The sequence below is a fragment of the Lygodium microphyllum genome, chromosome 17 (assembly GCF_053477565.2).
Source record: "Lygodium microphyllum isolate KBCC chromosome 17, Lygodium_microphyllum_v1.1.10, whole genome shotgun sequence".
NCBI lineage: Eukaryota > Viridiplantae > Streptophyta > Polypodiopsida > Schizaeales > Lygodiaceae > Lygodium > Lygodium microphyllum.
The window spans coordinates 109,809,185-109,825,503 of NC_141151.1; the positions used below are offsets into that span (position 1 = coordinate 109,809,185).

At 38.3% G+C, this 16,319-nt stretch overlaps 1 pseudogene; it reads right to left on the minus strand.

The window, feature by feature from the left end:
• Positions 1-227: 227 nt before the first annotated feature.
• LOC148022251 (pyrophosphate-energized vacuolar membrane proton pump 1 pseudogene) lies at positions 228-1,816 on the minus strand (annotated as a pseudogene).
• Positions 1,817-16,319: the final 14,503 nt, after the last annotated feature.

Here is a 16,319-nt window from a genome sequence, read left to right on the forward strand (position 1 = left end):
GGCCTCTAGATCATCACGAAATCGATTAGAGTCTCTCTACATCTGCAGTTTCATCTCTTCTAATCTGAGAAAGGGCTCCCCCAAAGTGCGGATCACGGAGACCAATCTGAGAAAGGGCTCCCCCAAAGTGCTGTCAATTGGGGGCTGTTGATGCCGCAACCTGGACTTTGAAGAAGTCCTATGGTTGAGACATCTGTCCAGCTTGAAAGCCTTCCCGGCCTCATAGTCTATACTGCAGCTGCGCTTCTTGTGGAGAGATGTGTAAGAAGTATCATGGTCATCCAGAGACCGGTTGCGATACCAGCATTATCACTTATGGGACCATATGCATCTATGGCTAGACAGGTGGCAATGGTACAAAGCATTCCAAGAGCTGCAACTGTGATCCTATACATGGCTGCTAGGGTATGGCTGACATAGATGGCAACAACAATAGCAAATATTGGAACAATTACAGACTTGTAGCCAAGTGCCAACCAAAGATGACATTGGTAGCAGCTCATGTCCTGCAAGAATCAACAACATCGTGGATTGGTCTGTATGTATTGCTGGTGAAATACTCTATAACATAGCCAATTACCAACCCTGCCCAAAGCCCTACTCCAACACAAAAAAATAGTTTCCAGTTTTGAACCATCCTTGCACCACCGTTAGGATCATATACGTAAAACGTGGATGGTAGTGCCAGCCAACAAACAAAAGCTGCATCGAATGTCATTAAGATGGTGGATATCAACAAACTATCTCTTCAGTGTAGATTCAATATCCCTTAGATTTGAGATCTCGAACACATCAGTTGCGAACAAGGTTGTGATGAGGCACACCACAATGCCCATAGAGCTAATGAGTAGAGGGAAGCACATAGTAGTGAAGTCATGATTTGTGCCAAATGATGACATGGAAGACACAAGAAGAGCTGCGCAAGAAGCTTCAGCAAAGGAGCCAAAAAAATCTGAACCCGTTCCAACAATATCTCCCACATTATCACCCACATTGTCAGCAATGATCGCTGGATTTCGCGGATCGTCATTTGGGATATTCCTTTCTACTTTTCCAACAAGATCTGCTCCAACATCCACAGTTTTGGTATAGATTCCACCTCCAACCCTTTCAAATAGAGCCACGGATGAGCATCCAAGTCCATAGCCAGTGATGGCCTCAAAAAGGCCCTCCCAATCATCCTTGTAATAAAGCTGGAATAGTTTTATAGTGATGTATAAAACTATGAGGCCATTAGCAGCAAGTAAGAAACCCATCACCAAACTTGATTGGAAGGCAATTTTGAATACTTTGCCTATCCCTTTTCTGGCTTCCAAAGTTGTGCGAGCATTCACATATGTTGCGATCATCATGCCCAAAAATCCCGACACTATGGACGTCAAAGCTCCCAATATAAATGCAATTGTAGTGAAAATTGTTGTAAAGAGAGCTGGGGCACATTCCTGCTTTGGATCGTATCTGAAGGATGGGGCTAAGTACTGAACCCCTTCACAGATCCCAGGAACAAGAAAATAACAGCATCAAATATGCCCATGAAATAATCCAAATACTTGTACTCTGTCAGCAAAAACGATGTGGCTCCTATGGATATGGCTTGCTGAATTTCAGCGCATTTTCTAATAGCTGTTGCATCTGATTCCTCATCCAATCTATCCTCCTCGTCACAGTGTGATGATCCATTGACGATGTTGTGACTGTGGGTGTCGTTGTTGTCGAGGAAGGTGTAGCCATTGCTGGCAGGCCTGGACTTGTGCTCGAAGGCCAAGAGACTGGTTGCGATAGCAATCTGGTGGTGGTTGGTCAGAATCATCTGCATCTTCGTTAGTTAGCAAGTTAGTTATACCATCTGCACTAGCAATTATACCCCACAAGTTAGTTAACAAAATACTGCTAAGGCACAGAGTAAAACTGCTTCAGGAGCTACACTACATTCTTGCAAAGTTAAGATGTTGAATTGGAAAGGTAAGCAAATGCATCATTAATCTCTGCCCATTCATAGTATATATTCATGTCTCCCTGCATGTCAAATGCCACTGTCACTGTCACTGTCTCACTATCTCACTGTCACTATCACTGTCACTGCACTGTCTCCCTGCATCAGTACCAGGCTGCCCTGTCTCCCTGCATGTGAAATGCCTGCTGGTTCTCGCCCACAATTAGGAAATCAGTGAAAAAGCAATTGCCCTTCTCGTCATCGTACTCAAAGGCATATGCCATGATGCTTCCTTCTGTTAGCCCTGAGCTTCTGCCAACTTTTATTACCCTCCTCCCCAAGATGCTGTTGATGTTTGCTTGCAAGTCAATAGTTATAACATCTCCCATCTCACCTACCCCTTTGATAGTAGTTGTGACTTTGGAGACATCAAAACTGTCCCCGAATGGAATGAAATCACCATCAGCTCGCACAAATGTCTCTGTGGCATGAGCAAACATCATCAAGTATCAATATTGTCATATCAAGAAACGGAAACCAGAATTCTTCTTTCAACTCATAGAGAAGTTTATAAAATGGACAATACAGAATGCCTTAACAGCAGACAGCTCAAAAACAAGTAGCAAAGAGAGAAACCTGGATTCACACTTGTAAAAATGCCATACCACCGCTCATTTGTAATAAAAGACGTTGCCCTTTCCACTACACCCAAATAAACACCAGGTCCAACATTTGGAGGCAGTGGATGGAACATCTTCTGGTTGGGGTAGTCCAAATCAACCACAACATGTCGATTTGTCAGAAACCCAACCTGACGAGTCCCTGTCCTACTTTGTACTATGGCTCCAAGTGTACCAAATGTCTCCTGACCTGCAACGTGTGAAATTCACCAGAGAGAAATGTATCAGAATTGTCAAACTAGTAATGATGCAACAATTATTTACATATATTCCAACTAAAAATCTGCCAATCTTCACCTCTATAGTGTAAAAAAACACCATTAGTTGTTTAATTGATATATGATGAAGCATGTACACACTCTCAGCATTTCTCAAAGTTTATGGAAAGGAGGGGAAAAATGTGCGGAAAACATCTAATGACACCAAAAACACAGAAACACATGAGATGGTCATTTCTATTTTCTATACACAAATATGGACATCATCATGCTGCAATTGAGTATATCGGCAAACAAAATGATGATAGATTCGAGAGTGATGCCCCTCGAATATCAATGTAGAAATATCAATCTGCCACTAAACTGTACACTATCATAATCCATAAAATGCCCTCATTTGATATGCTAGTTTATACAACTCAATTAAATAAAAAATACTAAACAGTTTGTTAGATCAATATAAGACATCAATCTTGATTACATAAAAGAGCCTACAGTTGATCCGAAAATTGAACTAAGACCACAAGCATGACATCAAAAGAGTAGACACATCTAGATTATGACCATGCTCTAAGGCTATGCAGCTAATCCTTGAGATAAAATTTAGAAAATTGGTTGTAAGATGCACACCTCCAAAACAAACGTAAAATTATAGAATGACTAAATTTCAAGACAAGCAGTTTGTATTCAAACTTTGAAGTTATTCACTGGCTTTTTACCTGAGATCCTGGAGCGATGGATGGGTCATTGCCCCTTAAACCTTCAGCCAGCTTTGTGTATACCTCTTGCTTACGGGTTGCGGCTAGAATACCAAAATAAGAGAACTCTACCACATCAACATCACACCATATGCCTCCAGCTGGTCAACCGTGAGAGTTAAAGAGGACAAACTCTTGCTACAAAAGACATGTAGATGAGAGTTAAAGAGGACAAACTCATAGCAAATTTGATGCTGTCAACCGTGAAAGTATTTGATGTGGTGAGCCTTGATTTGGTCCTTCACTCATACTAAGAGAGATCAAAATTTTCCTACAAGCTTAAATAGAATTGGCTAAGCAGCTGCATACTAACTTAAATTTTAAAACTCTTCTTTGGCCGAGATGCATGTTGTAAACATGTCTTCTACCTTTTACCAGGAGAAAAATACAAAACACTGATCAATTAGAAAGGACAACTAACAAAACTTGCAGTGTAAAGGTAGCTTCTTGTCACCACTAGGAGTTAACCTTGCAAGTAAGAAAAGAGAGTGATAATTGACAATGGGTTCATCGCACCTAGATCAGCCCATTGGTGCATTGAGACCATAGAAATTAGGGTTCATCGCACCTAGATCAGCCCATTGGTGCATTGAGACCATAGAAATTAGGGTTTCCACCGTTGGCTACCAAGCATCGCCGCACAAGGAAACATGTGCCCAAAGAACCCTAGACTCAAACTCTGTACTAAGACTATTAGAGTGGGAACAAGATGACTCTTTGCCAACTTTGAAATTGAGGCAAGCACCATAAGACAAAAAGGAGTTACAAGAAAAATACAAGGACATACATAGATGGACTCATATTAAGGTTGGTCAACGCCAGACCTTGGAGGGTCTCTACTTGCACTTGTAACCTTAAAAATCTTGTGTGTCATTTCAACTCAAGGCTAGGTCACCAAAAGTATTAAGTACACATGAATTAGGTATCGATTACACCAAGTAAGTAGTGCACACACACACACACACACACACACCCCTCACCAAGAGCACTTATAGCTATAATCACTCTCCTTTAGAAAGTAAAGAAGCCTAGGATATCATCGTAACACCATTGAACATGAAAGTCCCATATTGAGACATTTTGTCCCTTATTAAGAAACTAGGTGTAGCACAATAGATCCACGTTCTCATAAGTTCTACACATTTGCTTTCAGTCCCATGTGGGATTGAGACAAGCTCTTGTTTCACCTAAGGAGTCTTAGGACTTGCCTACCTAGAGGATAGAAATCACAATTAGTTTGTGGATTCTTGTGAGTTGTCTCATGTAATAAACCTAGAGAAGTCCTCTAGTATTCAACAAAAATTTATGTCCATGCACATCACTGCTCAATTTTCCCTCAAGAAACCTCAAACTTAGTGGCACATGAGAATCTCGATTCTACTTCATAGGCAGGTCACCCCTAATAGCAACATAATGCTTGCCTGAGAAATATTACTTTGTAATCAATCATAGGTGAGAGTAGAGAAAATATTACACTTGGTTCAAAGAGAGTGAGAAGTGGAAGAGAATAAAATGTTGATCCCCTTGCCAATAAGCGTACCCTATTAACCCAACTTGGTCGACCCTAAAGTTCATTGGATACTTTAGTTTCCGGTTTTTAACCTTCCTTACTTAGAAGGATATCAAAGAATACATCCTTTTTCAAGATAACTTACGTAAGGATCCGCCATCCTTGCTAAGGGTATTTAACCTTTCTTCTTGTGAATCAATCACAAGACCATATGACTTCGTACTTGCTGCACAAGTCTTGCATCGTAATATACGATGAAACAATCCGTTTTAGTTTCTTTAAGCTGACATTTGTCAGACCTAGGGTCTCTTTTTAAGAACCTCAGGGACAAACCCTAGTTCTTTTACATTTATGATTTATTGACCCTATAATCAGGGAAGGTAGGCAAGTATTTAAGGTATAAATGTTTCTTGGATTTTTAAATCATTCCCAATACATATTTCGCAGCTGTATTAATAACTCCATCTAATGTTTAGAAAAGCTACCCAAATTATTAGGTCCATCTAGCCATAGATGATTGGTCATCAGGATTGAGGTATTCTCACATTCCTTGATGGGATTGATTTTACTTATTTAATTAGCAAAGGTACCATACTATTACAACATAAAAAAGCGGCTTCCTTTTATTATCATGTTACATAGGGTCCATTAATACAACATCTAGCACATGACAAACACTTTGGAAAGCAACATTCTATTGCACAAAAGATAATATATAAAAACACCATTCCATGAAGTAGTATAAAATCCATCTCCCTTCAGAGAAAACAATTGTCTACCATAGGATATGAGCTTCCAACCCCATAAGATTGGGTTGGATGTGATTACACTACTTCTGTCAACAACACACAGTAGGGAACTTATTAACTTAGAGCCATGATAAGCTTCCCTCACCATTAAAGGTATCCTATATAATAGGGTCACTTGGCCTTTTGCCTTCTCAAGCACTCATGTAATCAAAAACGCCTATCTCCTAAAAGATCATGGGATCCCAACCCACTAATGATTATTTTGGCATCTTATAGGATGCTAAGGCATATTGGGATGGAAATGCCAATGGCTTGAACTACAATGATAAAAATTTTGTTAGATTGTTCCATGAAAAACAACAATTTTAGAGAATAATTTCAAAATATATGTTATAATTAGACAAAATGATAATTTCATAGAGTAATTTTAAAATATTCACAATAATGTTTTTGGGGCCATAAATATAGTCATTGGGATATGATCTTCACAAGTATATATGAATGGTCTTGCTAAAAATTCATGTGTCTATTACTTCTAAGGGTAGAGAAGGGATATGATGGTGCTCATGAATTTTCTTGTGTTGTTCCAAGATTTTTGGGAGCTTTGAATTACCTCTAAGGCTTGACTTATAGAAATAAGGGCTAGAGCAAGTTAGGAGGGATTAGAGGGTAACATAAATAGACTTGTCATGGATGTTACACTTGATGTTTGTTATGACCACAAGATGATACTAGCCAAATAGGTGCCTATAGGAGAAGTTGCTACACAAAATTGCACACATCATAATTTTTGAATTGCCAAATGCATAGAATGATTGAAATCCTCACAGAGAGTACATTAAGATCCTCTAGGGGTTCAGCCTCTCTTGTAGAGATTCAAACCTATGGTTTTTTACCCAACATGGAAGGTTTAAGATGTACAGGAGAGAATATCCCAACATGCTTTCCTCCCCTCCTTGCTTTTTATAGTACTCTATTTTAATATTGGCCTTGTTGAGCATGTTCTTAGCACAAAAAGCATGCCTTTCTTTTAGCTCTCTTATTTTTTCTCAAAAGATAAATTCAAGATTTTTCCAATCTTAACTTGTTCTTCTTTTCCTCTTGTGTTTTCCTTTTATTATGATGCACTTTCAATGTTCCATTGAGAATTTGCAAGAGTTTCTACATTGTTTGAATTATTTCACCTACCTTTGAGATTGGTGAGAATTTGATATGCTCCCATCGATACTTTTCTATGGAATTTCTCAACTTCAAACCCTAATAAAATGAGGATATCCAATGAGGATTTCTTTGTTTTGGAGCGCTAATTCTTTGTAAAGGTAATATACTTCCACCCTTGTAAGGCTATTTAGGTGTAGCCTTCTTGTTATTCAAGTCACCTCATAGTGAACCTTAAAGTAGCTTCCCATCTATCATGTTGCAAGCTTCCACATAGAGCTAGCTACAATAGTTGGCAATCACTAGAATCCTTGGTACTTATATTTTTGTGTTAAGACATGAACTTTATAAGTTTAGTGCTAGTTTGAAAGGTGATAATATTTCATCATACAACTAGCAATGTAGATTACTTTATTTTCTATAGCAACATGCTTTGGGCAATGCAATTTAGCGGCAATGCAATTTAGCTTTTTCTCAATATGGCTATGCGCTTTGCCTTGGTGGTTCTTTTTTTCCATGTGCACTTCCATGACCAATATGGTCATGCACTTGGTAATGTGCTTTCCTTTTTAATATGGCTATCTAATTTTCATGATGGGGTATATATGATTGTGTGGTTTTCTTGCCATGCACTTTGAATGTTTGCTCTTGTTGCTCATTTGGACAGTAGGGAATATGATGTTAGTGTGTGGAGTTTCTATTTAATCCATTGGTGCAATATGCTTTTTTCTCACTAATATAATCATGAGCTTTGCAATAAGATGGATGTCATGGCCATGATATATGCTTGGTCAATGTGGCCATGTACTTTGCTCAACATTGTAAGTGTTATTGCTGCTAAATATTGCAATGACTCTGTTGTTGGGGCCACACAGTTTGTGTTATTCATGTGTACTAAACATCTTTCTTTTAATTTTCTTTTTTGTTATTGTGATTACCTTTCAACAACTATGGTCTTTCTTTTGTGTCAATGTGAAAAGCTTAGCTGTGAGTAAGTATTATACAAATGTAAATGTCTAATCAATGAATATTTATTTACTAATTATACCTAGAAAAATCATGAGATCCAAGTTAACTTGATAGAAGATCTATAATTCCCTAGTTAGAGGATAGTACTTGCTAGTTATGACTAATAAAAAGTAAAATTTTCTAATTAGGTTGATATTATTACTAGTTATACAATAACTTGCTAGATAATGTTGCTAGATAGGGCTTCAATTTTCTAGATACTATCTAGGAAAAGGATGTTACTAGTTAGAAGAGACTAGTGATGGCAAAATTATCTAGTTATAACTAGAAAATTCTACATTCTTCCTAGTTTGGTTAATAATCTTCCTAGTTATAATGTGAACTTTCTATATAGTAAGTGGTTTAGAGTTTCTTGTGACCTTTGTCCTTACCTTCTCGAAACCATCATTATGAACTTGAATTGAGAAATAGAGAATTGTGATAAACATCATCTTTATCTTATCCTCATTGTACCTTTAATTCCCTATTACATAAAAGTAAGGAATCACATCCTTATAATTCCTTATGTAGGGATTTTCAAAGTAATGTGGGGAATGCTCTATATTCCCTATTATAAGATGTAGGGAACGTAAGGACTTTCAAAGGAATGTAGAGAATGCTCTATATTCCCTATTATAAGATGTAGGGAATGCAATTTCCTAGTTATAGATGGGGAATACATACTTGTCTACATAGGAAATATTGGAGAATTTCCTATATTTCATCAAATTGCCTATGTGGGGAACGATTGAAAGTTCCTTGTGAAGCTCTCAGCTGATGATTGATGGTGGAGAGCGATCAATACTCTTATAAGCAGACACCCTGCTCCCCTGTCGGAGATTTGGTCAAGTACTAACTCCATCGTCCGACATCTATCAATATTTGTCCATCTATGGCACCCTTGTGCAGTGCGGCCAATCGCTCGCCCACACATTGTAACCACTTGGGCAAGCCCAAGAAGGACCATTGGTAAGATGTATTATATAAAAGAAACAACTCTACCATTTTTCATATCATCATCATTAGTAGTACTAAGGACAAAATTTTGTGCATGGACGTGTTCTAAAAGGCCTTTGGTAAGATCTCATGGATGCTATAGCATTTCATTATGGTGGGGGTTGCAATATGTTGAGTAACATAATAAATTAAGGAACTTCATTGGTTGTTTTGGAAAAATCCATACTAACTAGGGAAAAGTGTCCAACTACTGCCACATTTCCTTGTGTAAAGTTGTTATGTCATTATTTTACAACTTTCTAAGTAGAAATGAATGCAAACAAATTGCTCCCAAAGTAGTACGCATTGTCATTGCCTAGTCAATTTTATCATTTTTTTTCCATAATTAGGAAGGTTAAGTTGTTTAGTCAACGCTACCCTGTTAGTGTTATCATGCTTTGCATATGTTCATCATGCATCCAAAGTCAACTTCATTATCATTGTTTGTCAGGTGTGTATCATTTGCTTTTGTCTATTGTGGTTCCTATAATTTTGAGTTTTATTCAATTTGTGTTATGGTTTGTAGTTTTACTTTGTACAAAAAGAAGAACATCCACATGAAGAAAAATACACTGGTATGCTTCTACTAAGCCTTGCTATAGAAATCAAATAGTTGTTTTATTCTGTTGTTGTTATCATTTGTTGCAATTTGTTGCCATCCTATTGCTCTGTCTTTTCCTGATGTTTTCTTTGTGTCTACTGTCTCCATTTCTACATATTCTTGTCATTTCAAATGTAGTGTCTTGATTTCTTAATTCTATATGAACATGATAAAGAGTTGCTTTGAGTAGCCTCCTATAGTTGCAATGGGCTATTTAGACTTATATAGTGTGCATGTTCACAAAAGGAGAACACTAGTATATTTCTATTGCTTGTCATTGAAATCAGCCTTTTACTTTGTTAACTTGATTTTCTCATATTGTTAGAATTTTTGGCAGTGAATGTAATAACCTCTTCCTCTTCTTGAAATCTTTATCTTTCTGTATTCATCATAATTGACATCTTTATCTACAAAAAAAAAACTTTTTTTTGTATGTATTATCTTTTTTTATATGTACTACTATCATGTCAACTCAAGTAGCTTCACTCCTTAATTATATATAACTATAGTGGAAGCCTACTTTCACTAGCCTGCATGCAAGCAACAATGCTATGCTATTATTATGATGACCACCTATGGGATTTCCATACCTCTATCTTGATACCATAGAATCCTTGTGGTGAACATAAATATGTGTTTATCCTTGATGTAGTCTTCTTGCTACTACATGGATGAGAGTAGTGCTTACATGTCAAGATAGTTAACTAAGTGTGCATCAATTTATGTAGCTTTGAGGCTATAAGAGCTACAATTCCAATTCGGACATAAATATATATATTCGGACTACTTTACATTAATGATATGTCTAGGATTATATAATAATGACAATTGAATCTAATTGAGATTACCAAATAGCTTTGTGTTCATATTTTCTCACTCCCTTGTTTTGGTCGCCATTTGCGTTAGTAAATGTGATGCTGATACCGATGCAAATAGTGACGTTGATAATGACGCTTTGTGACACCTATTGTGATGCTGATAGCAACATGTGCAGTAAATTTGTGACGCTAATAGCGACAATAACAAGGAAAAATAATTTGTGGTAGGGCAGCACAAATAGCACTATGTGCTTCATTTGGGCCATACAAAATAGTTTCAGTAATGTATACAATGCTCGTGTAAATAAAGGCAAAGTGTACTTGAATCATAACACTGATATATGAAATAAATACATGATTACATAATGAAAGTGACCGGTACAATCATGACAAGATACTACTACTACATAGAAAATGTCTACAAAAATCACATGACCAAAAGAGAAGACTATGTGAGCTCCACCGATCCAAGGGCTAGCTATAGATGCTCGCCATCCGAAACCTTGTCCTACCACAAAGGAGCATCGAATGGACTCTACAAAAAAAGAAACAACTACACATCAATCCATCATAAAATAATGCATTTTAATTAAACTTAGTAATTATTACGAACAAGAAAGATGAGTGACTTACAGGGCCGCCGCGTCCATACAATGGGTCGATCAATGCAATGAGACTCTGTCTCTCTGCATATCAAGTCTCTAGGCCGGTGGGATCGCAAATTGTAATGTAGTGTTGCAAAGAAAACAAAATACAACTGTTAAAAAGACGATTGTCAGTACAAGGGATATTGCAAAAAAACAAGCAAGTATAACAAAAGAAAATTTTACAAAGTTCTCTAGATATGTCCTCTGGCTGCCACTCCCAAGATGACATACCACTCTTACCTCCATATATGCCCTCGCCACCTCACGCTACTGTCTCCAACGTCCTTGAGAATCTGTAGTCTCCTCCCTGAGTCGGTGCCAGTCGTTCGCATCTAGCCACTCAGGCTTTGAGGCCCCACTCTTAAGTGCCTTCTTGCGTGCATTGGATCGTCTGTGTGACATGTACACACGCATGCACTCCATCATCCAGCCCATGGAAAACCTATATGTTGCGGTTGGTATCAGAAACTCGTCATGCAAGGATGCTACTATGTAGTCCTTGCTCCCCTCTCTTGTATGTTCTTTCAATGATCCAAGACGTTGTGCCAAAAAACTTGTTGGCACAACCCTCTCATACAAGCCATCACCCTCCTCCCCTCAAAATTCATGATGATGGTTCATGTCCTATCATCTACAAGGTATCCATACCCCTCTAGGGTATGCCTAAGATGTGTCCTCTCCCACATGCATATAGGCTCCTGGCCATATCCAGGAGACCCCTGTACATCTGGTGTATCTATGGGGATAGTATCTCTTGGAGTAGCATCCATAGGAATGCCACCTATACGGACAGCCGAGCAAAAGCTTGAGTGATTGGAGTAGACATCTCCACAGGTGTGACAAATCCTACGGGTGACACAACTCCAGCAAAATGACGAGATGGAGACACTACATCGGTACCCCCACAATAATCACCTGAGCCACGCCCTCTCGAACCGCCACGAGAGAAAGGAGTAGCACATGTATCTCGAGAAGACCACAGACTCACAACATCCATGTCTTTGTAGCATCCCCCTGAATCACTCCCTTTGTCTGGCCCAAGTTTGGAGCGTCAACCTCCTCTACTAGAAATTGAATCATCATAGCACACCGAAGTAGATCTAATAGAATGGCATGATGATGTTTGAGACAACTCCGCCATATGTCTAAATTGAGACATCTCATCTGGACACATACGCGTGAAGATCTCTTGTAGCTCCTCATCGCTCATCCCTCGACTCATCGTGTTGATCTAAATATCCACAAAGATCATCTGCACACAGACAAAAATTTATCTTAGCATAATCAATATAGATCATACAAAGCACGGTAATATAAATCTTAAAAAAATGATCTTACTTAAAATGCATATCTTATGTACCATTATAAGCGATTAATTGACAATGAATTGAGTAGGTGGATGCTCTAGGTATGAAGTACCCTATGGTCCCATGTCAATCTCTAGACACAACTCCACATACATTAGAAGGTTGATAGACATGTCACCACAAAAGGATGAGTCCATCTCGTTCTCAAAGAATTGTTGGACTCCTATATTTTCATCATTGTTACCCGATGTTGGCTCCTCTACATGCTCCAAGCTTTGGGTGGCCTCTACCCCTTGCAATATAAACCCCTCTATTTGCATATTGTCCTCATCTACGCTTAGAATATCGCTTTGATCATATACGCTCGCACTTCGAGGAGATGAATGTATAACATACCACAATCAAGATTATCGGGGGTTTGGATAGAAAATTACATGTTCAAAATCACGTACAAGAGAGATTTAACTTTTGTGACATGTACCATGCCATAATACAATTTAAAAAAATTTGAGTTCATACACCAATGGGCCGACAACATAAACGTGTCGCACAAATCCATCCATTTTTTTTCATAATGTATTTCGAGAAATCCAGATGGACCTCGTTGAATTGTTACTCTAGCTCCTTCAAGTACCACTTTGAACCACTGCACATCAAATAGGATCATGGAGAAGCTACGGTAATCCATTATGACAATACTTTGTAAGTTTCCAAAATACTCCATCTCATCTATAACGATGTTTGGATCCATTGCTCGTCGTGGGCTCTCTTGCTCGAACTTTGCCATGATACCACAATCTGTCATGGAGCACATTTTGTCAATACACTCCACGTGGAAAGGCCGTCTGCGTGACCACATTGCACTATATATTTTGTACTGTATATTGAAACACTTAATTAGTTGTTGCATATAAATATAGATACGACAAACCCTAAACACGTCATCACCTTTGGACTATATCCCCTCGAGAATTTCCACTCCTTAGTTGAGACCTTCGCCTCTTCGTGAGATGCTATGATCAAAGCTCCATGCAACCATCACATTGACATAAACCGCGGCATCTCCTCCATCCCCTTGGGATATCGAATTGGTCAATGGCGCATACTACGTCAAAATTCAGATCGCGCTTCCTCCCGATCTTTCCTAACTTGCTGGTACATACTTGTACATAGCAAGCCACATCTCCATGGAGGCATGGTGCAACATGAAAAAGCGATTCACTTTCTCCTCCATTGCAGCATCCATTATTTTTTCTACCCCATTTCCAACCACCACATCTCGGTTAGTCTATCATCGTCCTTCAATAACCATAGCATATTGTTGTATGAATCCACCGTTGGTAGCCATTGTGAAATATGCACTAATGCCTCAGATACTAACCAACCTTCAACTGCCATTCCACCTTCTGGCCGAGCTCATTGTTGCACAAAGTCTTTCAAGGTTTTCATGAAGCGCTCCAAGAAGAATATCCATCACGTATGTATAGGTTCAACAATCTCCACTTCATCTACAAGATGTGCAATAAGGTGGATTTGTATCGTGAGCATGTATTTCTCAAAGAGACAAACTTTCTCCACTGCTCCCCGCCTTATGAATTCAATAGTGGATGTCTTAATCTCCTTTTGTGAGATCCATTGCACTAAAGTTGACAACTTGTAAATGGCCTCGTGTATTTCTAGAGTAAGAAATCCTACGATCACGATCGGTAGTATAAACTGCCACAAACGAGGAAGCATTATGTAGAGTATCCTTGATATACTATCTTTTTCATGGTTTGTGACCTTTAGGAGTCTAACTGTGGCCCACACAATGGACATGCATGATAACCTGAGGTAACCAGACTTGTCCCAACACCTCTATCCACTAATGAATACAAACTTGAATGAGCTATGATAGATATTACCAACGAGAACGGAAGCCTACTTACGTGAGAACTCTCCAAATCTTGGAAAGTCATGCATCATCCAGATGACAAAGGCTCGAATATTGGCGGACCGTCGACCATCATGCTTACTCATATCTTGCACAGTGACCCCCTCCTCCCACAAAGTCTTAAGCTCATCGACTAATGGACAAACATGCTCGTCCATATTTTTGACTTTGTAGCGGCCAGGAATGAGCAAGCTAAGGATGAGATGTCCTTTCTTCGTAGAAAGCCACGGAGGGATATTATAGTTGACAAGGACTATAGGCCACATACTGTAAGAAGTTGAGCGCATATCGAATGGGTTCACGCCATCTATAGCTTGACCGAGCTGAAGATTCCTTGGCTCTCGGGCAAAGCCTTGGAAGGTAGAGTCAATGTGGCTCCATGCGAGTAAATCCATTGATATTCATTGAACTCCATCTGTGGATCTATTCTACGCATGCCACGTTGTCAAGCTCACCATGTTGAATATACAAAACATGTGGTTTATGCGGGATATCAGCGAAAAGTGTCTAAGAACTTTTTGAGAGATTGTTTGCCCTTGCAACTCCTATCGATACCTGTGAGCACTACACTTTGGACATGTCTCCATAGTCTCGTATTCTCCTCGAAACAGTATGCAATTGTTGATACATGCATGGATGTTGTTGTAGTCCGTGCCAAGCTTTCATAAACCATGTCGCACATCATCACAAGACTCAGGTATCGTATTTGCAAGTTGTAATATGTGATACTTCAGTAACCTGAAAAAATATAATAAACCACCTTGAAAAAGCACAAATGTTTTTTATGATAGTGCCAAAAAGTCCCATCGTATAATGATATGGATGCTTTCTCTCTAAGCGGATTAGATGTCTCAATATTCATGGGCATCAATGCATATTCAATTATCTTGCGTATACAATGCATGATTGATATACACTTTTCTTACCATTTTCTTAAAATTTAAGATTACCTAATCAATGATCTCTGATAGAAATGTGACAAAGCGTCATACGTGTTCTATAGACAATCGACATTTTCGTCTAATTGCTAGCTTACATTGTCGATATGGGACACGCTGATTAAGATACACCTCGCGATCTTGAACATCACGACCTTCATTGTTTTCCATTTGGTCTACGTTATGATAAAAAATTTGTTCTTGTTATCATTCTTTTTTTCTTTCTAAAATTGTCTAAGAATGGATTTCTTCTCTTGTAACTCAACAAAATTAACGTATGTAAAGTCTCCACCCACCCACAAATTAACGTATATCAGAGTGTTTCCTATCTCATGGTATTATATTGGACCTCACTGGATTGCGCCACCACCACCACCACCACCACCACTACTACTACTACTACTACTACTACTACTACTACTACAAACAAGAAAAGAAGATGTTAAAGAACAAGATCTTATCCTCTCTTTGTTTTTTATCAATTCATTCCCTTCTCTCCTTTCATCTCTCTCTCTTTTTCTCTTTCTTTATTATGTTGTATGTTTATTCCCTCTCTCTCATTCCTTCTTTATTTTTCTCTTCCATTCCCTCTCTCATTTTCTTTAACAAAACATTTGTCTCTCTCTCTCTACTACCAATTTCCTTTAACAAAACATCTCTCTCTCTCTACTACCACTACCACTACCACTACAATAAACAAGAAAATAAGAAAAAAAAAACATTAACAACAAAAACAACAACAACTACAACAACAACAACAACAACAACAACTACTACTACTACTACTACTACTACTACTACTACTACTACTACTACTACTACTACTCCTACTACTACTGCTGCTACTGCTGCTGCTGCTGCTACAATAACAAACAAGAAAACTAAACAAAAATAAACAAGAAAATTTAAAAAAAACTACTACTACTACAATAACAACAACAAATAAGAAAACTACTACAACCACGACTACTACGACTACGACTATGACTACCACAACAACAAACCACTACCGCTACAATAAACAAGAAAAGAAGAAAAAACAACAATAACTACTACTACTACAAC